Source organism: Stenella coeruleoalba (assembly GCF_951394435.1).
Source record: "Stenella coeruleoalba genome assembly, chromosome: 10".
Taxonomy (NCBI): Eukaryota; Metazoa; Chordata; class Mammalia; order Artiodactyla; family Delphinidae; genus Stenella; species Stenella coeruleoalba.
The window spans coordinates 8,356,458-8,383,146 of NC_137156.1; the positions used below are offsets into that span (position 1 = coordinate 8,356,458).

General features: G+C 43.3%; 1 protein-coding gene across 1 annotated transcript in view; it reads right to left on the reverse strand.

Annotated features, from left to right (window-relative positions):
* Positions 1-26,689, reverse strand: part of NEDD9 (neural precursor cell expressed, developmentally down-regulated 9) — a 295,481-nt gene that overhangs the window by 165,804 nt on the left and 102,988 nt on the right. The window contains exon 5 of the mRNA XM_079935496.1: positions 21,368-21,728. The gene's annotated coding sequence lies outside the window, so the exon portion shown is untranslated. The remainder of the gene's footprint in view (positions 1-21,367; positions 21,729-26,689) is intronic.

Sequence of the window (26,689 nt, forward strand, 5' to 3'; positions counted from 1 at the left end):
AACATAAAATAGATCAAATGGAGTAAGGTTAGGCTGATGAGGAAGGGGAAAAAAACTGCTTAAGAAGACTCAAAACACTACCTTACTGATGGATAAGAGACAGCAACTTTCTGTAAGAGCTGGAAGGGTCTTAGTGAATGTCAGGGCGGGAAGAATAATAGGTCATGGTTCAGATGTCTCTGGGTAGCTGGCATTTTCGTGCTGATTTGATCTAAGACTCCAGCTTATGAAGAGATGAGGTTTACAGGGGTTCCCTGGTGGCGCAGTGGTTGAGAGTCCACCTGCCGATGCAGTGGGCCCGCGTACCGCAAAAAAAAAAAAAAGAGATGAGGTTTACAGACTAAAAATTAGACACAAGGTACAACTTTACTCCTGGCTTAACTGAAGACTGAAAGAATAAAGCAAGCAGCTTGTCAGAACTTGCAGGCCAGCGTGAGATGCCGTGGTTTGAACAAAACTGAGTTGGCCTGTGTATGAATTACAGGAAGAAAGGAAGGAAGAAACTGAGCTCTAAGGCTATTTATTCCTTTTCTGCGGGACATGCTGAAGAAAAGATCGAGTCTCATGTCACAGACCCAGCAGGAAAACATGGGGCCAGATGGGGCTGAAGGGGTATGAGTCACCAGCATCCCGCTTCCAGGAGCTCCATATTTGGGAGCCCAGCAAAGGCTCGTCATGATTCTAATGGAGCTCTCTTGGTTCTGGGGCTGCTACGAGCTTCAGCCAAATGTGTGTAGGTCTTAAAAGTTAGAATGGATGGTAATGGCCTTGGACTCACACAGCCTCAAGTTTCAGGGAAAAATAGTCCTTAGAGCTCAGGGGTGGGGACGGAGGAGGAAACTGGGGTACACACTGTTGAAGGCATGAGCAGATCTGATGGGGACAGGCACGTGCCCACCGCCGGCCAATCAGAACTCTCCATTGTCCTGGCCACAGAACTGGCTTAGGAATGGGCACAGGGCACACGTCAGCCCAAAGAGAGTCAATCTAGGGACTTTTGTACAAACTATATCGGGAATGAGATGCAGTCAGATGGGTGGCTGAGAGAACAGTGTGCTCCCGGAGCTGCTGGGGGCATCTTGTTACTGTTGGAAGAGTCAGCTTGAGTGAGTTCAGGGATGGAGAGAGAGACTCAGTCCTGATGAGACTGAGCCCCTGTATCCAGCTGTGCCCAAAGCTCTTTTCTGTTACATGAGCCAATACGCTCCATCCTTTTATTTTCTTAAGCCATTAGCAGTTAGGTTTCTTTTACCGGCAACCTAAAGAGTTCTGACTAATACGCAGACCTCAGCAAGACACAATAGGACCACAGCACATACCACAAAAGTATATAGAAGCCAGACGGAAGATTCAACCTGTATGCACAGGGCATATTGGACCCGAGGGCTTGTAAAATAGAGAGGGTATAAACAGAGGAATGGTTACAAGAGTATTTTAAAACACAAAATGATGGTGTTATTTCTTTAAACCCTTCTGGAATTAGGGAATAAAGACAAAGTTCAAGAAAACATGATAATCTGAATCCTTGCAGTAATATGGCATCATTACCACCGCCACCACCAGCCTCATCATTTCATCCCAAAGGCAAGAAGTGTGGGTTTTATCTAGGCTCCGACCTAGGGCAACCGACCCATCCAGGTTTGTCCAGTGGGACTCTCCCTGTTTGAAAACTGCAAGTCCCCCATTCTCTGGACTCCATTAGTCCCTGGACGGTGAGTAATGCCATGTTTTGGGGAGCTCCAGGTTTTTATAAAGCGTCACAGGGGCCCCTGCAGAAGGGGGCGGGGTGCCAAGTGACCTCTTCTGCTTTGGTCATCGGGGTTTCTCTTCTGTATGTTTTAAAAGTCGGAGATTTCATCAGGGGGAGGGAAACCTGCTCTCCGAGGGACCTCCCTCTAGAATTCCATGATTTATTTATTTTTGTTACAGGACAAATTGGTTCCCGCATCCGGCTTATCCTAAGTCACCTGGGAAACTTTAAAACGATATAGGTTCCTGGCTGCCACACCTGGAGGTTCTGACTCAGGTGGAATCGGGTGGAGCCAGAGGTCTGTATTTTTAAAAATCTTTGCAAGTGACATATACATATAAATTATTCACAAATGTCGGTATGTTAACAATCGTTAGTAATAAATCACTTTCCACACACCTCACCAATGGCTAAGACATACCATTGTTTGAGACACCATGTTCCAGTTCAGCTTAAACTTTCCGGGCACTGGGAGGGCTTGTGAAAACACAGCTCACTGGTCCCCACCCTCAGGCTTTCTGCTTCTGTGGGGCTGGGGTGACAGGGAATCTGCCCTTCCAAGACGCTTCCAGGAGGCCATCAACTACCTTGAGTAGCACCGTTGCAGACTGTAAGCTCAGCTGAGGGTCTAGTCGGGTCTCCTTAATCTTTGTTATCATTATTACTCTCTTATCTCCCCCTAGGACGGTAGTCTGTAAATTGTTGATAAATGAACACGTGGATAAATGTTTTACGGGCCTCAATGACAGTGACTTTTCCACCAACTTCCTGAAGAATACTGTGTCCTGCACCCCTTAGCATGTCAGAAAGGTGTCTGCTGGTTATCTAAGGAATATTGATAGTATTACAGGACCTCAGCTGAGGACGTGAGTGGGGAGGACAGGATTTCCTGCTCTCAGCCTCAGGGGCTTTGTGCTGCATACAATAAAGTGAGGGCTGCCTCTATCCTGGGGCCTCCAGCCACGCCCACTGGACTCTCTCAAAGACTTCATTGTGCTTGTTTGTCACTTTCTAAGGCTGGTAGGTTTATTTTGCACCCACTCACTCCTTGCTGGCTTTCTTTAGCTTGTCGTCACATTTACGTTTTTAAATTGATTTCCTGGGACATTACCCAAGCATATTCTGGTTGCAGCGATACTTTATTCCTGTGGGTAAACTTGTCATTATCTCTCTGGAAGCCTAAGAATGGCTATTCCAATCTCTGCTCAGGCTGTGCAGGACCCCTAACGATCCCTGCATCCTCTGGCCTGTTTGTTCTCTGTTGGTGCCGGCACAGCTGTGGGCACCTTGGCACTGTCTTCCCACGCATCTTCACTAGTTAAAGGAATGTTTCTTGGACTACAGAGATCTATGCATGGCTGCAACCCAGACCTCAACCCAGACACGCCCCAAACAAAGTTAGAAAGGAAGAGAAAGCCACTGACCATTATTAGCCACTAAATAGGGGAGCATCCTGTCCAAGTTCTGCAGGAACATTCAGATGGTGTTCAAGTGGCTTTGCAACTTTTATGTAAGTGCTTGAAATAAGAAACAGCACCCAGAAAAACAGTAATAATACTAATAATAGGATTTAAAGATTCCCTATTTATTTCAGATTCCTGCTACCATAATGATATTACAAACAGCTGCTTAGTTGGTATACTGTCTCGTTACCCTCGAGAAAATGAGTGTCCAAACGGGCAGGAAACAGAGCCTTCCTAACTTTCCTCCCTGATAAGAGGGTTTGGTTCTGATCAGAGTCGATACATGGGAGAAATAATCTCTTCTAGATCAGTTCTACATCAGCCTAGCTGAATGGCCAAGTCTGTGGCAATGAGCAAAAGCCATTCATTAGCCAGTCACTGTGGGTCCCGCCTCCAGAGCTAACTAGCCAACAACTAAAGGAGCAACCACTCTGCTATTTCATAATGTCAGCAGCATGACAGGGGCAATGCCTGTCTGATGCCATCCGTGGCAGAACTGCCAGCCAGTGAAGAACTGTTCTCTAGTGCAAACTGGTCTGGGAGGTTTAGAACGTTCCAGAACTTTTTGATGTTGTGTTCATGACATTTGTGTTTCAGGAAACGTCTCTCCCTGGCTGACAGGAAAATATCATGTTAGATAATAAATAAAACTGAGGATTTTTTTTTTTTTAAGTTTTAACTCTCTATTTGGAGAATTAAGTTACTCTAGGGGGAAAATGGGTATTTCTCTTGTAGATATATGTTTGTGTGTGTGTGCGTGTGCGTGTGTGTGTGTGTGTGTGTGTGTGTATAATCTAAATGCGACCCTGGTACATGGGCAGGAGGAGAAATTAGTCTGAACAATGGCAGAGGCACAGATACTCAAGGAATATTTGGGAAATTGCATAGGAAAAAAATAAAGTCTTAATGAACGGTGTTATGCTAGCTTTCTTCCCTTTTCGTCTTTCTCTTTTTCTCCCTCCCTCTTTTGTGTGTTCTGCCTCTTGCTTCTCCCTTGCATGTCTTAAGCCTTTCAGTAGCACCCTTGGGCCCAGCTACTGGCAACGAGAGCCACAACGAATACTTTGACCTCCATATTCTATGAGCTTCATTTCTTATTTTTTTCTAGACTCCATTATTTATTCCTCAAATTATACTATTAAACAACCCCAGTCACATTATTCTTTCATTTAATTCCCTTCTCAGTTTGATTTTCTCACTGGAGGAAAAGATTTGAGTAGGTGCAAAAATCTGGCACTGGGGTGACTATGGCCATGCAGGAAATACCCACCTACACACGTGGGCTAAGTGATAAACCGCCAAGCCCGAAGGTGAATCTCTTTTTTTAAATGGCAGTACATTAGGAATTGAATGTTAAAGGAACAGCCCTTTACTGACCAGTTACCATGTGTAGATTCCATACGAGGCTCTATGGGGGACAGAAATGACGAAGAAGTTTACAAAAAGCTTCATTTATTAGAAGAGGCAGATACATAACAATGAACTAAGCTAATGTGGAAATAAATTATTGCTCCAAGACTCTTCCTTTCATCATACTGTATGACCATATTGCAATAGCCATGGATAATGCACTATTTTTTAACTTAAATTTCTTTCCTTGCAAAGTTTCTCTTTTAGAATCAAACTATTGATGCAACATTCAAAGGATTCTGCTAGGCCGATTCCATTTCTAAATTTTTTTTTTTTTTTTAACTAAAAGATCCCTCTCAGTCAGCTGCAGTCAAGGACTCCAACTCAATACAGAGATTCCCTCGGTTCCGCCTAATAAAGTTGTGCCACAGTTGTCGACAGCACCTTCCCAGCTAGCTGATGGATACATCTGCTACCCATCCCACTGACAAAGCCAAAGACACAGAAACCTGGCAAAAGATGAAGTAGAGGGAATCCTGTGATTTAAGGAGAGTGATGAACTGGTTTGCACTGGGAGGAGGTGGGCAGGAGAAATGCCTTTGTCAGAATTTTTTGAAGCCTAAAAATGATTTACAATTGGATGATTTCAAGTATCAAGTGAAGATTCACTATCTAGATCTTATAAAATAAAATTCGTAGGGCATTTAGATACGTATTCTGAAAAATGAGAGACATCGACAAAGCATGCCTAACTGAGTAGGAGGGAAAGATTGTGGTAAATCCAAGATATGCTCATTTAGGGCATTAAAGTACTAGACCATGTCTACACTCTAGAAGTAGGTTTAATCAACGAGGATTCTGCACCATAGTGTGATATTACTTGTAGCTGGAGGAAGCTATGTCTTCAAAACAGCTACACTTAAAGGCTCCATCAGCTACAAGTCTGACAAGGGAGGGATCTCCCTGCCTAGCAGACGTCTGAAGAATACTCTCGTTTCTGCTTGCATGAGTGAATAAACGCATGGATGTTTTTAAGTCAGGTAGATGTGAATTTAGATTCTTAGCTGTGTAGTCATTCTAAACCTCAGTAAATTTTTCCATTTAATAATAATGGCTAAATTTTTTTTAGGGCTTCCTAAGTGTAAAGCACTGTTGTAAGCAGTGGATATATTTTGCTTCATCTCATTTCACAATAATCCAATGAGGTGATGTGCAAAAAAAGAGTTAACACAGCTGGCCTGAGGCTGCTGTCCTTAAGAAGCCTTGCTTACATGGTTGACCCTGAGCAGGCATCTGGGAACTTGGGTTTCAAGAGTGTTCCCGCCATTCCCTGAGAATTACTCACTGTACCTAACCATTTGTACAAACAAGGGGGTTTATGCTGAACACCTGCTCCCTCCCGGGAGTCCGGAATTTTGGTACGTGCCACACAGAGGGTACCCAAGTGACCGGCCCTCAGTCAAAACTCTAGCACTGAGTCTCCAGTGACCTTCCCTGGTAGACAGTACCTCACACCAGTCATAACTCGTTGCGGGAGGAATCGAGCATGTCTTGTGTGACTCCCTGGGAGATGAATATTGGCAGCTTCTGCCTGGTTTCCTCTGGACTTTGCCCTGTGTACTTTTCCTTCTGCTGATTTTTTTTTTTTTCACATCTTTACTGGAGTATAATCGCTTTACAATGGTGTGTTAGTTTCTGCTGTATAACAAAGTGCGTCAGCTATACGTATACATATATCCCCATATCTCCTCCCTCTTGCGTCTCCCTCCCACCCTCCCTATCCCACCCCTCTAGGTGGTCACAAAGCACTGAGCTGATCTCCCTGTGCTATGCAGCTGCTTCCTACTAGCTACCTATTTTACATTTGGTAGTGTATATATGTCCATGCCTCTCTCTCACTTCGTCCCAGCTTCCCCTTCCCCCTCCCCACATCCTCGAGTCCATCCTCTACATCTGTGTCTTTAGTCCTGTTCTGCCCCTAGGTTCTTCAGAACCTTTTTTTTTTTTAGCTTCCATATATATGTGTTAGCATTCGGTGTTTGTTTTTCTCTTTCTGACTTACTTCACTCTGTATGACAGACTCTAGGTCCCTCCAGCTTTACAAAAAATGCTAAAGGAACTTCTCTAGGCAGGAAACACAAGAGAAGGAAAAGACCTACAAAAACAAACCCAAAACAATTTAAGAAAATGGTAATGGGAACATACATACCGATAATTACTTTTGCTGACTTTAATTTGTATCCATTTGATGTAATAGATCTTAGCTGTGGGTATGATTGTATGCTGTGACATCATACTAGGAGGATGTACATGTAAGTACATGTGCATACATCATGTCTCACTAGGATGATTCATCCTGTGACTCATCCTAGTGAGACATTGAACCCGGGGGTGGGCTTAGGAACCCTGACACAGATGTGTGACATTGTTATTACCTCAACTTGAAAGGTGAGGAAGCTGATTCATGGAGAGGTTAAGTACCTGTCTTAAGGTCACACGGCAGGCACATGGCACAACCAGGATTTGAACCCAGGCAGTCTGGTTCCAGAGCCCTTGCTTCTGACCCCTACGGAGACTCTAGAATTATAGTAGCAATACCTCCTTCATTGGGTGATTGTGAGTCAAAGGAGGAGTGTTTGCTTAGAACATACTAAATGCTCAATTAAACTACTATTATTTTGTTATGCAACAGCCATCTATCCCTTCCACCTGCTAATCAGGAAATCTATCATACATTTCCCACAGCTCAATGACAAGTAGAATGTCTTCAAGAAGTTGAAACATCTATGAGGAGGAAAAAGGGAGGGGAATGGTATGGCACTCATCCCACTATTTTTAAAAAAAAATTTTTTTTGCGGTACACGGGCCTCTCACTGCTGTGACCTCTCCCATTGCAGAGCACAGGCTCCGAACGCGCAGGCTCAGCGGCCATGGCTCACGGGCCCAGCCGCTCCGCGGCATGTGGGATCTTCCCGGACCGGGGCACGAACCCGTGTCCCCTGCATCGGCAGGCGGACCCTCAACCACTGCGCCACCAGGGAAGCCCTCCACAGACCTATTCTTGCTCTGCTTTCAAAGAGAAACAACTTTCTGCTAAATGCCTGTTTTCTCTGCATCACAGCAAATGAATGGCAAGTTTCTATGATGACTTAATTGGTGAATCAAGATGTCCTAGTTAGCGCTGGAGTTGCCTAAAGCACAGTATATCCACATGGTAGAATTTGGAGGGTAGAGGAAGATGCCCCTGTTTTAAAACCTCATCTCCATCTACTCCCCCGAATCCCCTTTACTAGAGAAGCAAACTTCTTATTTCATAGTAAGGAATATGACTTAAAACGTAACTAGCAGGAAAGTAATGGTTTGGCGTTCCACCAACTGAAATCAATGAGATCAAGTCCTTCCTTACAAGCACATTTTGATAAAAGTAAAATTGGATGGAGACCATGGATATCAGGTGTTTGAAAAGAGGACTTTGTCATAACAAGTGCCAGAAAAAGGAAATGGGATTTAGGAAGAAAAACTGGTGGTGGTACCCAAGGATCACTTCATGAATACAGCAGATGTTTCCATGGGAAATCTTGGCTTTTGGTGGTTAGCACTTTAAAAGCAATAGAGGAGAGATGGAAATAAGATTAAAAGCCTCCTAGTTTCAAGTAAATGCATTTTTCATCTAAGAAAAATCAATGTCTTCACACCAAAGGCATCTATGCTGTAAGGACCCACCACAAGGAGTTTCTTAGTCATTAGATGAATGTCTTTAAGCAAATGACTTAGTTAAAAGACGGGGGTTTCAGTGCTAGCCGTTGTCATATGATCACTTGCCTGACTTCACACGGTCTCCCCAGTTTCATTATCTGTAGAGTGGAGGATATAATAATACTCCCCAGTACCCCTGTGAACACTAAATAAGTTGGTTGATGTGGGTCAACGTTCTGACGGAATTGTAAGTTAGTACCTAAATGTTAGCTATTAACATTTTGATCCAATGATGTGAACCAGCATCAAGATGGAAGAGGAAAAAACCAAACATAAGACAATGACCTAGTTTTCACTGTACCGGACGTCAGGAAAGGAGGGTCACCTCAGGAGGAGAGCCTTATAGAGCTAAATTACAAATGGAAAGGGTGCTGCAGCAAACTCACTACATGACTGGTCAAAATATTAGCCTTTCCCCATTGCAACCACCTTAATCCTTCCTCCTGGGTCTGTCTGGTTGAAATCACACACAGTGGTCTAAACAGGCAATGGCATCAATTAAGATTTAGGTCAGAGCCTCTGAAGTAGCCAGTGATTTAGTTTCTGGGGTTAAGGAAGACAAAAATCTTACCAATGGCTGGATAAGAATAACATTCCTTTCTAGTGTGATCATCCTACATCAAGGAAATGTTTGAAATGTAGGCAGTGTAGTATGACGTGCCTGCTAAAGTTATTATATGGTTGAACTTTTGAAAAACACAGCGGCACAAATGTGTTTTATCAATCTTTCCTGTTGGTAAGAATCTTGGAGAAAGCGAATTGGACTCATCTCCCAGTGCAGTTCACTCTAAAATGGATCATTGTTCGAAAGGACTCATTTTGCCCTGTTGGATTCCGGTCCATCTGCTTGGAGGCCCCTCTCCCGTCACCATCATTGTAACATCCTGTGCTTGCTCCCAGAATGCAGCTGACCGTCATTAGGCTCAGAGTAAGTTGCAATTAGCACGGCTCTCAGCTTGTCTCCCAAGGAACTTATTTTTCAGCGGAAATTTTTGTAATGTTCCTGTCTGATTTTTTAACTCTTCCCTGGAGACCAAACTCCCCAGCTCAGTCCTTGGCAATGCGATTCTAAGAGTGAATGATACCATACCCTTTGGGACCAACTAATTACTGTGATTTCTTAAATTTAGCTACTAGCTGTTTTGGCATCTTCCACACAGTATCCCTTGCAAATTAATCCTGCCGAACTATGAAACGTCTGGCTTTTCTGTTTGAACAATCAGAGATTTACAAGACAGGATCTTGGCTCTCACAAGGCCTCTTCAGTGTGGTCAGGGGTAGTAAGCAAAAGCCTCAGTGTTTCAGGGACCCACTTGCATTTATTTACTGGGAGAAAGTGATAAGGTGTTTGCCAAGGTCACCCCATTCAGTGACCTAGGGGCTGCTCAAAACTTACCGTGGATAACCACAGCTGCTTTTCCCGTCTCCCCTGGGCCCACATGGCCATTTGCAAAGTTGAGGAGAGATGGGGATGGAGGATAATCAGAAATCCAAACAGATGGAGGAAGGCCTTGAACTTAAAAGGCAAACGATGATGATTTATTTAACTTACAGATAAAATAAACATAATTTAATCTATCAACTATATTTATTCCTGTGATTTCTCATTAGCACAGAAAATCAAGAGTTGTCTATGCTTTAAAGGTTAATACAGGGAATTCCCTGGTGGTCCAGTGATTAAAACTCCAGGCTTTCACTGCAGAGGGTGTGGGTTCAATCCCTGGTCAAGGAACTAAGATCCTGCAAGCCACGTGGTGTGGCCAAAAAAAAAAGGTAATACAATGATTTTTTTTTTTTCTATTTATTAATGACTCACTCTGAGGTAAATACTCGACCACTTGGGCACCTTACAAATCGACACAAATGAAACAAATGATCCCAGTAGTTTTCCGACTTTAAACTCGCTTGAAAAAAAGTTTCATGTTGGCAGGGACTGTTGGTCTTGTCCCCCTCAGTGCCCAGCACCCTGTAGGGACTCCATCAATATTCGCTGACTGATGACTGTTACACATGTGGGTCGACATGATAACGAAGGAAAGCTAACTTTAAAAAATCCTTCTTGTATTTCCTTTCAATAATGGTACCTCTGTGATCCTGTCTGTCACCTAGATAATGAGATATATACCATTTTGACTTTCTTTATGGAGGTTGAATTGAATTAAATTGGACTGTTCCATTCATCCTAGAAGACTTTTCTATATATATATTTCCACACTCGCCTCTTCTGGAATTCTCTTTTCTTGTCAAACCCTACTTATTCTTTAGGTTCCTTCTCATTTTTGAAAACTTATTCTCTCTCCTCTTCCTCCTACCGGCTAATAAGTATCGAGTATTTAATGTGTCAAATACTGCTTTAGATACTTGGTGTATATTGAACACTCAAAGCCATGTATTGACTCAGAACCTTCAAAACCAACCAGTGAGGTAGGACTGTTATTACCTCCTTTCTGCAGATCAGACACTGAGAAACAGAAAGGTAAAGTACATTGCTCAAGAGCACACAGCGGCTGGGTAGTAGAGGAGGGATTCTAACCCAAGCGGTTGGCTCCAGAGCTGCCCTCTTAAAGACTCCACCAGTTACTTCAGCCCTGCTGGATCTGCCCATTTTCTGAATTCCAATGATCACTTTTTTTTTTTCTTACAATATAGATAATAATGACCATTTCATTAAAAATGGGCTTATACTATACATTCCATTGTATCTGTTGTTTTGAATTTAGTTCACATCTTTTCATGTCTTGGTGTGTAGATCATCTTTATTCTTTTTCTAACAGTAACATAGTATTTCAAAGTGCGGATTGCCAAAGTATAATGAGGACGTCACTGATGGACATTCTGATTGTGTTCATATTTTGAGTAACATGCACAATTTCATCTCAGCCTCAAAAGAAAAGAAACCTGTGCTCGGTTGAGCTCAACCTCAACTTGAGAGTGTTAGGCCAAGAAGATCATCTATGCTATTAAGAGATAAGTTATTCATCAGAAAGGAAATATGACACAGAACAGACCAGCACTTCTCTAACTGGGTATTCAAGGAATGCTATTGTTAATTGGTGTATGTGAAACAATACACCAATTACGCCAATGTTAATTGGTGTACGTGAAACAATCTTTTCCCTCTGCAATACTTTAACTATGAAATAGATATATCTCTCTGCTAAATCATCCTGGCAGGAACCCAGGAGGGCCAATCCCTGCATCAGAGGCCTGCTTAGAGTAAGATATTACACAAAAGCACGACTGAAGTTTCCCTATAGCTAAAGCAAACAGCCAGCAATATTTTCTCTGAAAAAAATGCTCAGGGCAAAAGTATTCTTTGCTCTGCTATATTAAGTGCAACTCTGTTTTTCAATCAAGCTGTGATTAAAATACTAGACCAGATTCAAATTTGCTTTCCTGCGGAAAGTCTGTTTTGCCTACAATATGTGCAGCCCAAGAGGGTGGGTTTCTTGCTTTCACAAAGGATTGCCAGGCCTGCTGCCCACTCGTCTGGTGGCAGCTCCCACCGGGGCTTGGGAGGGGATGGGATGACTTCCCCTTCTGCCCTCCCATGACCTGCACTTGGGTCAAAAGGAGCAGCTTACAGGTCCCCAGAAGTGCATTGGTGCCCGGATGCCTTGCTTCTTTGCTCAGGCCACTTTTTCTTCCCATCACGATCTCCTCATGCTTTTCTATATCCTTCCTATTCTACAAAGACCATCCTGAGTCTACCTCTCCTGAGCAGGCTTCCTGGCTTGAATGGTTTTTCTTCCCCTACATAGTAGGCTCATTCCTAACACTCACTAGGTCATTCATTCATTCATTCAACAGATATTTATTGAGCACCTACCAAGTGCTAGAGATATAACAGTGATAAAACAAGTCCTGCACCCACGGAGCTGGCATTCCAGGGGAGGAAACAGACAATAAGCAAATACACAGGTACTCCTATGTTAGGTGATAATAAGTGCAGGTAGTGGAGTGGGTGTGTGAGATGGGGATGGGGCTATTTTATAAAGCATGGAAGGGGAGGGTGGCATGATAAGGTGACATGTGACTCAAGAGCTGAATGGGGAAAGGGAGGGGCCTGATGAGAAAAGAGAGGAACCTTGCACCTATCTCCTGGAAGGTCCTTCTGGTTCAAAAGTCCTGAGTTGGGCACATGCTTGGCCTTTGGGGGAACATCAAGGAGGCCATTTAGCTACTTGTTAAACGTGATTTTTGTTTTACAAATGTATGCTCTCTCCTCAACTCAAATGTAAGATTCTTGAGAATGGGGCTTTATGTTGGAGATAATAGGTGACACATTTTGACATGCTTTCTTCAGTAAAATTCCACTCTTTGAGGTACACCACTTTGCAGTAAACATCCTTGGGTCCTCTCCAGCCCTTACCTAAAACTTTGATTGGATTACTACCCCTAGCTTTTGGCAGCTCCAATATCCCAGTAAAATACTGATGTTCTTAGAGTGGAGGTCAGGTGTGTGAGACTTCTATGCCTGCAGCCACTATAGCACTTAGCAAGCCAGCACAGATAATCTCATCATTTTAAGAAAATGGATTCTCAGTTCCAAACAATATGAAGTAACGCCTTATTTAATGCCTATCTTTGCTTCAGGCAAAAAAACAAAAATGCAAGGAAAAAAGAAACCAAGAAAGTAAACAACTTAAAGCAACCAAAGAAACAAACAAATACCGTCTAGTGGTCTAAAGTCTTCCCAAATCAATCCTTCCAAAATCATAGCGCTTTCATTCAGTGGTTCTTTTATCTGTCTTGCCATAAAAATGAAGAAATTTTGAGAAAATGAAATACCTATGTACTAAATACCTTGGCTATTTTATTTTAAATACAGTTGTATGCAATTTGTTAATCCTCACTGCCATTCATAACTGAGTCATAGGGGCTTTTGAAAGCTGTATAATGGAGAGCATGTGGTGTACCGTTGTTGAAATGTGTTCATGGTCGTCATATAACTCACAACTCAGGTCCCTTGTCAGCCATAAGGTCCATGAAGACACAACCTCACTAAATCCAATACTGTATTATAAGGAAAACTGGATTTGATGGACTCGAGTCATATTTGCCGTGCTTCTTGAAGGCATGAAACCTACTGTAAGTGGTTTTAATTCCTTGACCACTTCCCACATATGAGCTCCTTGAGGATGGGGACTTTACCTGCTTGGCTTCACTGCAAGATCCTCAACACCATGCACAGTGCCTGGCCCAAACGGGGCTCTTAACAATTGTTGAATAAATAACTGTTAAGTTATTTTCTAAAAGGAGATATGTTATCTGTGATGGTTAATTTCACGTGTTACCTTGGTCAGCCCAAGATACCCGGATAAGCGGCAATATTCACAATAGCCAAAACATGGAAACAACCTAAATGTCCATCAACAGATGAACGGATAAAGAAGATGTGGTATGTACATACAGTGGAATATTACTCAGCCATAAAAAAGGACGAAATAATGCCATTTGAAGCAACATGGATGCAACTAGAGATTATCATACTAAGTGAAGTAAGTCAGAAAGAGAAAGACAAATATAATACCATATGGTATCACTTATATGTGGAATCTAAAATATGGCACAAATGAGCCTATCTACAAAACAGAAACAGACTCACAGACATAGAGAACAACAGACTTGTGGTTGCCAAGGGGGAGAGGGGCGGGAGAGGGAAGGACTGGGAGTTTGGGATGAGCAGATGTAAACTATCATATATAGGATGGATAAACAACAAGGTCCTACTGTAGAGCACAGGGAACTATATTCAATACCCTGTGGTAAACCATCATGGAAAAGAAATTAAAAAAAAGAATGTCTGTATGTGTATAACTGAGTCACTTTGCTGTACAGCAGAATTTGGAACAACATTGTAAATCAGCTATACTTCAGATAAAAAAAAATTAAGTTAAAAAACATACCCAGATATTTGGTCAAACATTATTTCAGATGTTGCTGTGAAGTTATTTTTTTAAGTAGGATTAACATTTGTAGACTCAGAGCAAAGTGAGAACCCTCCATACTCTGGGTGGGCCTCATCTAATCAGATGACGGCCTGAAGAGAAAAAAGACCAACTTCCGCTTTGAGTAAGAGTTCTGCCAGCAGACTGACTCTGTGCTCAACCGCAACATCAAATCTTCCCTGGGCCTCCAGCCTGCCAGTCTATACTCTGTAGATTTTGAACTTGCCAGCTTCCATGAAGGCATGAGTCATTTCCTTAAAATAAATCTCTATATGTACATATATACACACATCCTACTGGTTCTGTTTCCCTGCAATATCCCTTAGTCTTTTCCTCTCTCAGTGAATTAGTCAATATATAAATGTAATTTACCAGGAAGTATCCTCACCCACCAAGACCCTACAGTCAACGAAGCCAGATCAGTAACACAACCCCTGACACTAGCAGTTGACCTCAACTTCTCCACTCTGGTGGAGGGATAGAGGGCATTACCTCCTCAATGTTCTGTCTCTCTTGTAATGTAAAGCCCTGCATATTTTCCCTCTAGAGAAACAGATGCTAAGAGAACACAGAACTTGCTACAGCCATGCTGCGATGCTGTTATGTGAGAAGGCACAGGCTCACTACTGTGTTTTTTGGGGAAAATACTTGCCATGGTTATGCTGAGCCACTGATAGTATCACTTCCTCTAAATATTTCCACTCTTTACAAGTGAAGCTGTGGGTGGGGAATTTCAGAGTCACGGAACTAGTCCAAAGGTTATGAAAGGTTCACGGACACGGTACCATTTGATGATGACTATGTGCTCATTAGTCCCATATACTCTAAGGAAAAGATGAATCTAAAAATACATCAGTGGGGGCTTCCCTGGTGGCGCAGTGGTTGAGAGTCTGCCTGCCGATGCAGGGGACGCGGGTTCGTGCCCCAGTCCGGGAAGATCCCACATGCCGCAGAGCGGCTGGGCCTGTGAGCCATGGCCGCTGAGCCTGCGTGTCCGGAGCCTGTGCTCTGCAACGGGAGAGGCCACAGCAGTGAGAGGCCCGTGTACCGCAAAATAAAATAAAATAAAATAATAAATAAATAAAAAGACATCAGTGGGAAGGCGCCAGGGGAGTTTTGTATGGAATGTGGACTCTTCAGGATCTAGTAATGTGGTTAATACTCATGGTGGTCATTTGCTGATTGGGCAGAGGATGCTTTTGAAAACAAAGTTTCACACAGATCCTTGCACCAAGGGTTTATGCGGTAGGGGAAGTGGCCAGTGAGAGTGAAAGCTTTCCTTAATGTGCCCACAACCAGCACATTTCTCCACCCAGGAGTCCTTTTTATTTCTTCTTTTCCTCCATTTAAGGCCCCTTTCCTCCTTTGATGTCTTTTTCCTTTTGGCTCTCAAGTGCCTAATTCATTCACCTTTTATCCCCAGTTAAAACCTGTTTCTAACATGTTTAGAGACGTGCATGAGAGACGGAGACATTTGGGAAGCATTGTGCCTTCCTGCAATCATACTCCAAGTCTTCATCTTTGGCAATGACCTAGCACTGTCAACTGATAGAGATGATAAATACATTGTCACTTGTTTACACAGCAGAATGCTCTATAGCCTTGAAAATGAGTTGTCAGTATTTACATCGACATGGATAACCCTCCAAAACAACGTTGAGCCACAGAGCCAGTTACGGAGGAATGCATATGGTACGGTTACACGTGTTTAAAGTTCCCAAACAGGCAGAAATCCACTGCATATACACATAAACTATATATAAATGAATTTATATATAAATTGCACATACACATATGCATATATGTATACATATAGGCACACGAGGCCAATCTGAAAAGTAACGGAATGTGATTAACACAAAACTTAAGACCGCAGTTCCTTTCAAGGGTTGGGAAGGTGGGCAGTGGGTACACGTGTGTTTGTTTTCTTATTTTTCCTATTATTTGGAATGTATGTACACATTACGTGTACCTCTTTGTAGTATGAAATGTTTCGCGTTATTTAACAATTTTTCTAAAATGAAACTTATCTGGATTATCAACTCTCGTTTACCATCTTCCTTGGAAAGTGGAGGGAGGGCCTTGGGGGAGAACAGCTGCCTATAGAAATTAAATAGAGTTGAGTTATAGACCTCCTTTAATCAAAGCTTCTGATCTGAAGTGAATGTGAAAAGGAATGTGGATGCATTGGCATCTCTCTGCCTGTTACCTTATTTCACCTCTGCCAGTTACTCTGAACCCCCAGGGTTTGTCCTCAGGGCAGAACTACCCTGCATTGGAGCCTGGGGCTGTGTCAATTTCAGGCAGTCTTTCCCATCACTGCCTGGACATTTGGGAGCCATTGTGGTCGCAGTGAAGTTGCTTATTTTGATGACCAAAAAGCCTGCAGCACACAGGGTGGCTTGGACACTCCCTTCCGAGGACGTCCAGGCCATTCCTGGCCCTGCAGCGTTTCCATATCAAGTGTGCCGCCAGTACAATGAGTACCATGATTCTTTTCTTTAAACTGACTCACTTTTAGGGTGGTGGGGGATGGTGAATTGGGGGAAGGTGGTCAAAAGGCACAAACTTCCAGTTGTAAGATAAATAAATACTAGGGATGTCATGTGCAACATGATAAATATAATGAACACTGCTCTACGTTATATAGCAAAGTTTTTAAGAGAGTAAATCCTAAGAATTTTTGTCACAAGGAAAATATACTTTTTTCGATGTCTTTAATGTTGTATCTATATGAGATGATGAATGTTCTACTATAATAATCATTTCATGATGTATGTAAGTCAAATCATTATGTTGTACACCTTAAACTTATTCAGTGCTATATGTCAACCATATCTCAATAAAACTGGAAGAAAACAAAGAAAGAAAAATAGACACTTTTTTGAAAATTAAAGACATGTAAATTAAAAAATAAAAACCTACTTTCATGCCACTCCTGCAAATAAAAAAAACATTGCCATTGTTGTTACTAGAAGGTAGTCATTAAAAAAATAAATGCAGGAAGACGAAACCATGATACTAAATTTTAGCTAGCTACCATTGCCTGCTGATGGCTTATAGCCTGAGGTCTACTTTCTCTTTGTGCCAAAGGTAAATGGCCACAGGTCAGAGGGGTCTTTAGATCAGGCCTACGACAGAGGATCAAAGAGAGAAATGGAAAAGATTTCTCTGTATGACAATGTCTAGTGACTCAATGTGATTAAATGCCATATCTGGGTACCAAGTATCAGATCAAATTATCATATTGTGTCCCACACTTTGGAACTTTTGATCAAATGAGTTTATGGGGAGACAGAGAAGCAGAGGGAAAGTGGAGGAGGTTTGCGGTAGGATGTGTCTTCACGTGGTGTAGTTTCATACAGGACAGGATAAGTCTAAAGGAGCTTCCCCATGCTGGTACCTGGGTCCTTTCTCCAAGTGGGACCTCACAAGGGAACGAGAAGGACCCTCCCCCCACCCCAGGGCCCTTGAGTGGATATGAGGTGTGTTGCAGGGAGGGAAGGGTGAAAAGAGGAGAGGAAAGCCATAAAGGGCACATTACCAAGCCAGCTACCACTGTGGGCAACTGAAGTACAAGTCCAGGTGGAAATTTTGAGAAAAGGTGAAAGACTGTCTTAGAGTTATTCCACTCGGGCCCAAGGAGCTGGGATATTTACAGCCCATTAGAGAGTTAATTTCTGGACATTTTCATTTGTCTTTGGGCAATTACAGTGACCCTACCTGGCCTGGAGAAAGCCTTCAGGTCATGAGAGAAAGGTGCAGGCTGTTAGAAGTCAGCCCAGTCCTGCTGAGGCCTGAAGGATGTAGGCAGGACTCTGACTGCTTCTACTATGCCCCTTCCCTGCTAGATACTTTAAAAATTGTTACCACATTTAATCCTTACCCACAGCCCTTCCCCACAGCGATTAATTTCCCCTTATTTACATATAAAGGAAGAGGCACCAGGAGTTATATCATTTGACCAAAGTCATACAGTCTGTGTTCTCCTGCACCTCTGGTTATACCTTTCTAGTCTTCTTTTTCCTTTCTTTTTTAAAAAAATATTGAGGTGAAACTCACATAATGTAAATTAGCCAATGTAAAGGGAACAATTCAGTAACAGTCAATATATCCACAGTGCTGTGCAACCACCCCTTCTATCTAGTTCCAAAACATTGGTATCACCCCCAAAAGAGGCCCCATACCCAGTAAGCAGTTGTCCCCCATATTTCCCTGCTCCCAGACCCCAATCTACATTCTGTTTCTATTGATTTACCTATTACGGACATTTCATTTAGATGGAATCATACACTTTGGGGGCCTGGTTTTTTGAGGTTCATATGTTGTAGCATGTATCAGACCTTCATTCTTCTTTTTTTTTTTTAACTTATTTTTGGCTGCTTTGGGTCTTCGTTGCTGCATGCAGGCTTTCTCCAGTTGTGGCGAGCAGGGGCTCCTCTTCGCAGTGGTATGCGGGCTTCTCACTGCGGTGGCCTCTCCTGTTGCGGAGCATGGGCTCTAGGTGTGCAGGCTTCAGTAGCTGTGGCGTGCAGGCTCAGTAATTGTGGCTCGCAGGCTCTAGAGCACAGGCTCAGTAGTTGTGGTGCATGGGCTTAGTTGCTCCGCCACATGTGGGATCCTCCTGGACCAGGCATCGAACCTGTGTTCCCTGCGTTGGCAGGTGGACTCCCAACCACTGCGCCACCAGGGAAGCCCCAGAACCTTCATTCCTTTTTGTGGCTGAATGATATTCCATCGTATGGTTATACCAGAATTTATTTATCCATTCATCTGCTGATGGACATTTAAGCTGTTTCTACTTTTTCGCGATTGTGAAATCGTGCTGGTATGAAGGCATGAGCCCCTGTTTTCAGTTCTTCGGGGTATATAGCTAGGAGGGGAATTGCTGGGTCATGTGGTAATTCTGTGTTTAACTTTTCAAGAAACTACCTAGTCTTCTTAGAGAGTTCATTCTCCTCTCCCTCTATTTAAATGTTAGGATTTCTTGAGGTTCCTTCCTAAGCCACCCCCCTCATTTCTCACTTGATATTCTCTCTCAAGGATGTTTCATCCATACCCATGGCATCAACCAGCATCTATACGTTCAGGATCCCCAGGACACTGCTCTGAGTTCTAGACCAGCATGTCAACTGCCTGGCTGACATCTGCCTCTGGATGTGTTCAAGGCCCTCCAGAATCATCCATTGCAGAACGGAACTCACGCCAGGCCCGGCCATTCACCAGCTACTCTAGTCTCTGTGAGCGGCAGGCAGCGTCGACATCCACGAGGACGCCCCAGCCAGAAAACGGGGGAGCGTCTCAACACTCCCCCTGGGATCTCCTCTCCTATTTACCCCCAAGTCCTGTTGATTTTCCTTTCTTGATGACTCTTTATCTGTCTAGCTCCGCCTCTACTGCTACCACCCTTGTCTCGTCTGTACTCCCACTGATATCCTTGCTTGGCTGACTTCATCAGCCTTCTAACCAGTCTCCCTGTCAGCAGGTGTGGCCCGTCCCGTCCACTCTCCACACGGTAGCAAAAGGGATTTATTAAAAATGCAGATCAGACCACGACACCCCAAGCTTCTCCACCAGTTTTAGAATAAGCAGCATCTTCACCGCTGCCTCTTTCTCTAGCCCCGTCCTGAGCCACTCTTCTCTTCCCTCTGGCCACACTGGCCTTAATTTAGCTGGACAATTCGGGTCTCCCGCCTCAGGGAGCGCCATAAGCTGCTCCCTACACCTGGCACTAGCCAGCCCTTTGCCTTATTCACGCCTGTTCTCCTCCAGTTGTCGTGGCCCCTGTGCTATGGAAACCTCGCTGACGCCCAGACAGATCAGGCTCCCCCGCGATGTGCTCTGGTCCTCATTGCACTTGGGTAATGATTAATCAACAGACTACAAGCTTTTGGGGGGCAGGGCAATGTCAGTTTTGCTCCATCTTACTTAAGTTTTGACTTAAAAGTGGCTTCCACACCGTGAATACTCACTAGAGACTTGTACAATAATTTAGTGACCTAATTCACGAGAAACGGTGGAGCTCTAACACGAAACTGAGTTCACACCCTGCCCTTTCCACTGCTCCCCTTTGCTCCATTCTTAGAACAGAAATGTCCTTAAAAATAAGCAAACTTGGGAGCAAACAGAAACAAGGAGGAAAACCGCTTGGCTGGTTCCCAGGGTTCTGTCTGGAGGATAGTTCTTCACACCCACTTCTGGGTGGGAAACCAGCTGCTGGGAGGAAGGGAGGGGCTCTCCAGGCAGGAGCTGAAAAGACCAGAGCCCCCGCCCTCACCTCTGGTCACTAGCTCCAGGACTAGCCTGCTCACCAACCTCCTGGCAGCTTGAGATAGCATCTGACCCTTCTAGAAGGGCCTTTCCTCTTTAAAGCTGTATGTATTCTTCATTTTGAAGTAATTTCAGAAAGATAAAAAGTTGCCTCAAGTCTCTTGCGGAAGAAAGGCAATTGAATGAATGAACACATTAAATGGATTAATAAATACAGAGAAAAGTAAGGGTGGAGCTGTTCGGGTGGCCCAGTGTGGACACAGAGAACAGTGTAATTTGTCCCCAACCCCTTAGAGGGGATACTAATGACCCATTCTCTGCAGAGCCTGGACACACACAGAGTCTGATTCTCATCACTTCTTGCCCCTCCGTCATTCCCATAGAGGCTGAAAACGACATCATAAATGACTCTAATCCACCATAAATTGTAAGTGACAGCCCACACTTAGAGGTTCTGAAATAATTAGGAAAAGGAAAAGCTCAGGGTCATTTCAGGTAAGCTCTCCGGGCCCGGTAGGAAGGGGGAGGAGCGAGGCCGGTAGGAAGGGGGAGGAGCCATGTATTTTACACACCAGGAAGCACCTACCCAGGAAGATATGAAACTAGAATCACATAGGTTTTAAGTTGCACTAAAGCAGTGCCTCCGGGTCAACCTGAAGGGGGAGACTCTTTCCTCCTGAGGCCTGTTGAGTCCCTCCCAGAAGCTGCAGATAAGGGCGCCCCCAGCAGGGAACACAGCTGGTTGTCTGACACCAGCTCAGGAAGTCAGAGTCTGAGCGAACCCCCCCGCCTTCCCCTCAGGCCACAGCAAGTGTCTGGGAACTCACCCCGGGCGAACGGCTGCGGGATCCTCTGGTTGGGCCCTTGCCCTCCCTCTGGGCGGGCAGGCAGGAGGTGGTTGGCTCAGTCCTGCCTCATGGCCGTGCTTCTGTGTTGCTGCAGCCACTAGACTTGCTTCTGAAGGCAGCTGTGAGCATTTCCCCACGGAGCAACTGCACATGCAGACTGTGAATGGTGACCTTGTGGGTGTTTTTCCTTCCGGTTGCTGTGAAGTGATGTTGTCTCAGTTCATTTCCTCTCTGTGCATCTTTTTTTTTTTTTTTTTCCTCTGTCAGACCTCCTGATATGCTGAGGACCACTGGTTGTTTAGGGACAGGCGAGCCATCTAGTTCTGATCGGCACCGTTTGCTGTTTTGAGAAAGAGATCTTTAGATTAGGATCACCATGAAATTCTGTGGGATGTACTTTCTAAGTGGCACAAGCACCTTTCTAGGCTGCACTGAGGCAAAAATTAGGTTTTTCAAGACCAATCAATTTAGGATTTTGTGGTTTTATGAGCTCAATATGTTCTAAAGAGTTCTACTATAAATTGACACGAAACATCCTTTCATTTGACAAGTATTTACTGAGCCTGTACTCTGTGTGCTGGGGGCTAGGTACCCAAACAGATCATTTCTATGTACAACGTGATATAGAAGCCTAGATTTGATTATGTGAAAGGGAAATTGAAGGGATTTCATCCCAAACCCTTGTCTTCTTCCAGCTGGGCATTTGAGTAGCAGACAAGGGGATGTACTCTGAGACTGACCACCTGGGTTTGAATCATGGCTCTACTCTTTAAACACTTTTGATCCTTCCGTGCCTCAACTTCCTCATCTGTAAAATGGGAATAATAAAAGGGCTGCTGTGAGAATTGAATGAGTTAGTATATGTATCCAAAGAGCACCTGGCACAATAAATAAGTAAACAGCATATGCGTGCTTACCATTATTATTAGTGGCAAATTATACATAACTTCAGTCCTTGGTTTTTTTTCCTTTTCTGCCCCACTTCCCACCCCTTGCTGGTGCCTAGGAAATGACTTGGGGGCATAGAGGATTGAGGGAAGAGGGAGGTGGTTTGAATGACTGATATTCCGAAATGATGTGGTGGCGACTGATGTTTCTGCTCCTGCCTGCTCCAGCCCCGAGACAAGGACAGGGCTGTCCTTGGCCTTCCCCTCATCTTTACACTCTGTTCATGTTGTCTGTTGCACTCTTGTGACTTCTGTTTTCTTGTTGTTTTGTTTAGTTTTAATTTCCTGTAATACTTCTCTGAAACTCAGATCCACACGTTATTTATTTTTAAATGTCGAGCTGGCCTGAATCATGCTAAGAAATACTCTGTCCGTAAACAGATGCTACCTTTAAACAAAGAAACAAGAACTCAGCTCAATGCCTTGTGCAATTGGGACTTTATAAATACATCAACAATAAGAAGATCTACATTAATCTTTATACATGTACATAATTAGCAAACTTCATGGTACAAATACCATTAAGGTACTCCATTTTTTTTCATTCTCTTCCCTCTCCTTAAAAAACTATTCTTGAGTACATGCTATATATCAGGAACTGGTCCAGATTTGAGGTAGAGTTATTCTAAGTTTTTATTTTATAGTGCAGAGTATTTATTCACGATAAACCAATAGAGGTAGAGGAGAAGTATAGACAGTAAATAATTTTTTCAAAATGCTCTTCTATGCATTTCCCATATCAGTTAAATACCATATCAGTAAAATATTATTTGCTTCATTAGATGTTTATGCAGTATCAATTTAAATGCTAAATTTTAGAAAAAAATATTTTACAGTTATATAGTGTAACTTGAAGATTAATGCTAGCTAGTTGTTTCCATAAGTCAATGATACCCTAGATATTCTAAAAAAAAACTAAGCTTGGGCTTCTTTTAAATAAAGTCCTTGAGTTTGGCAACTTGATTATCCTTAACTCTGTTATTTCATCTACATCCTCATGGCTTCTTTCCCCACTTTCCCCCTCATGCCTGGACCTCCCACTGCTGAGCTCTTCAGGATGGAGAGAGGGCACATCTGTCAAGGCAAACTAAGGAGCTCAGACTTTGTCCAAAGACAGATCAGATTTGTTTGCAAAAAACAAGTTAACTATTTTTCCCACTTGGAAAGATGGAAGTTTCCTACGTCTGTTTTCCTACTTACAGTCTTAGATTCCCTTCTTTTGTGTGTGTGTGTGGTTTGCTTTCTTCTTTTGATTAGTGGCAGGTTATGCCACATATCAAAATTCTGACAAACCACAGATGGTTCTGACAAAAAACAAACAAGTGTAATTTGTAATCACTGTATCCAATGAAGACTGTGTTTACATTTTCATCTTTATTTACACAGTCTTCCTGACTGCTTTAATTAGTTTCTTCATGCCATCTCAGATGGCTGGAATCTCAGCACCACAGAATGGTTTCTAACTACCTGTTAAGCAGTAGCCAACCTCCAGGCGGTGGTTTTGAATGTCATGGATATTTGGTCCAAGCAGGGCCAGCTGTATGACGTGGAGGCTGAGGGGTGAAGGAGAAAGAAGTGAGGAGAATTTGAGAAGATAAAAAGTTTAAAAAGTCTATGGCCAAGTCGTGTCCGTGTGTGTGCGTGCGTGCGTGTGTGTGTGTGTGTGCGCGCGTGTGCGTGTGTGTATTTATGATTCCATTTGCTTGACTCATTTTCCTCCGCGACTGAAGACAGCATTAGCCCTGGGGAATCAGCTGCCCACGGGGGAATTTAAATGAATATGCCTGAGCGTTGGTCTGGCACGTTTCCTGAGCAGAATTGTCTAGTGTTGTAATGCATGCCTCCTCCCTTCTCGGGACTGTGAGTTGGTCTTGTGGTTTTCATTTTTGGATGAAGAAATCAGAGTTCAAAAAGCTCCAGCTCATTTGTCCATTCGGTAACTCTCGTGGACCTGCAAACTCCTCTGATCTTTCCCGCACAGTTTTGATCTATCAGTTCGCAAGACTCAGGGCCTGCACTCAAGAGACTCAGAGCTTAGTTGGTAGATTATCTAGTGAGATCATGATTCCCCTTAACGGGTTCACTCATGATATTAAAAGCATTTATTGAACAAGTGCTATGATAAATCAAAAATGAATGAAAATCAGCTCCTAAGAGAAATTACAGTCTAGTAGGCACGACAAAATGAACCTTATTCACCTTCCTCTTTTGTTCTCTTGCTGCTTACAACCCTCCTGTTCTCTCTCTTGTAACAGGACGTCTTTGCCTTCCATCTCTTCTGTTCTCCCGTCCATCAACCAAGTCCTAGAGTGTCGCACCCTTACATTGCCAGAACCCCATGGAAAGCTATTCCAGTGACATGTTAATGTCGATTTCCTTGTTCTTGTTCTTCTGGGTGTTCACCCATTCCCAGCCCTAAGTGGAAGTTCAGTCTACTTTCTCTCATGCTTCAGAGTAACCCAGACTCACTGGGAAAAGTTAACAAAGGCCAAATTGTTTCCTGGCATCTCTCTCTCAATAACCTCAGCTGAGGCCCTTCTGCTGCTCAGGAATCTTCTCACTCATTTCCTACTCTCAGGTCTCAGGTCTTCTTTCCAAACTTTCCTCTCTCTCCAGAAGCCCTGAGCCCAGCCCTGAGCTCACACCATGCAGAGGTAAGATGCCGACGTGAGCTCGTTCAGCGTCCCTCATGATCTCTGCAGAATTTCACTCTTTCATCCATCCAGATCCTCACTCTCTGCTCATTCTTCAATCCTTTGAATTATAGTTTCAATCATTATCATTGGATTAATAAAAATAGCTACTTTTTTTTTTTTTTTTTTTGCCGTAGGCGGGCCTCTCACTGTTGTGGCCTCTCCCGTGCGGAGCACAGGCTCCGGACGCGCAGGCTCAGCGGCCATGGCTCACGGGCCCAGCCGCTCCGTGGCATGTGGGATCCTCCCGGACCGGGGCACGAACCCGCGTCCCCTGCATCGGCAGGCGGACTCTCAACCACTGCGCCACCAGGGAAGCCCGCTACCATTTTTGATGTTTATCATTAGGAGGAAAATGACATTTTCATAGATGAAACCATTCTTCTAGCTCACAGAATAGCTGTTTGAAGAAACATGGGTTCCAAGAAGAGCTAAAGGCAGGAAGACTGAATTCTTTTTAAGACAGAACTGATGACAAACATAAAGGGTTCTGATTTATTGGAGGCATTCATTGCATTTAAGCATCCGGCAAACACCAAGCACTGATTTCTCCATTACTTATATCTCGATCACCTATCCCTCTACTAAATGATAACCACCTTTGACTCCCCAAAGAATAATTAGCAAAATCTTGTCAGTGTTGATTTCACCATAATTTTTAAATTAATTTTTAAAATATACGACTAGTAAATTTATATGGTAAAAAAACTAACGTTGAAGGTAAAATTAAAGTGCTTTCCAACCATCAACCCTAATTTCAGGTCTCGCCTCTGCTTTGCTCAAAGGGAACCCCTGCTACCTGTTTGGTATGTATTCTTCGAAGACATCTGCTAGGCATTTACACGAATATACGTAACCACCGTCAATTTGCAACACGCACATGTGCAACCTTGCCCTTGAGCGCGCTCTTGTGCACAAACAGAACACAAGACTGAAACCATCACATTATGCTCGGTTTCTGAGGGAACTGTACAAACTGATGTTCTGGTTTCACATGAAATAGGAACTTGAAAGCAACATCTTATTCATAAGAATACACAAAATAAAATTACACTGTTGTTTTCGATGGTTGAAGAGATTAGACTCCTCCATCTATCTGACTTTTGACCATTTGTTTTCTAAATATACAAAAATGTGGATTTACATCCAACTGGTTTGCCCCTGAGTAGAGATTCCCAGATCAAATACCAAAGGTTGATTAGTCATTTGATAAGGTGATTTTTCTGGATTTTCCTTTATGCCTACACAATCACTTAACCAAAAAATCAAGTCAAATCATGCCTCTCTCGAGGTAGGTTTGCTGCCCTGACAGTGACCCAGTCCCAGGGAGGGACTGCCAAGTATCATGATAATTTACAGCCCCCTTTTGCTCTGCCATGGCTGGTTCTTTAGCCTTCCTTTCCCTTGAGCACATCCTCCTCCTGATTCTCAGAGCAGCCTCCATTTCACAAGCCCATATTGACAGATTCCTACTCTAAAGACTTAGAAATATTTTTTTACTGATTCCTGGTACTTAAAGCCCCAGCACACTTGTTCCCTTTAGTTTTGATATAAGTATTTTACTCTAAGACAATAGAAATTCTAAAAAGAAATCCAACTTATCCCTCCTCTATTTTCACCACAACTTTTCCTATTGTATAAGCGAAAAGCCCTGTGCCCAC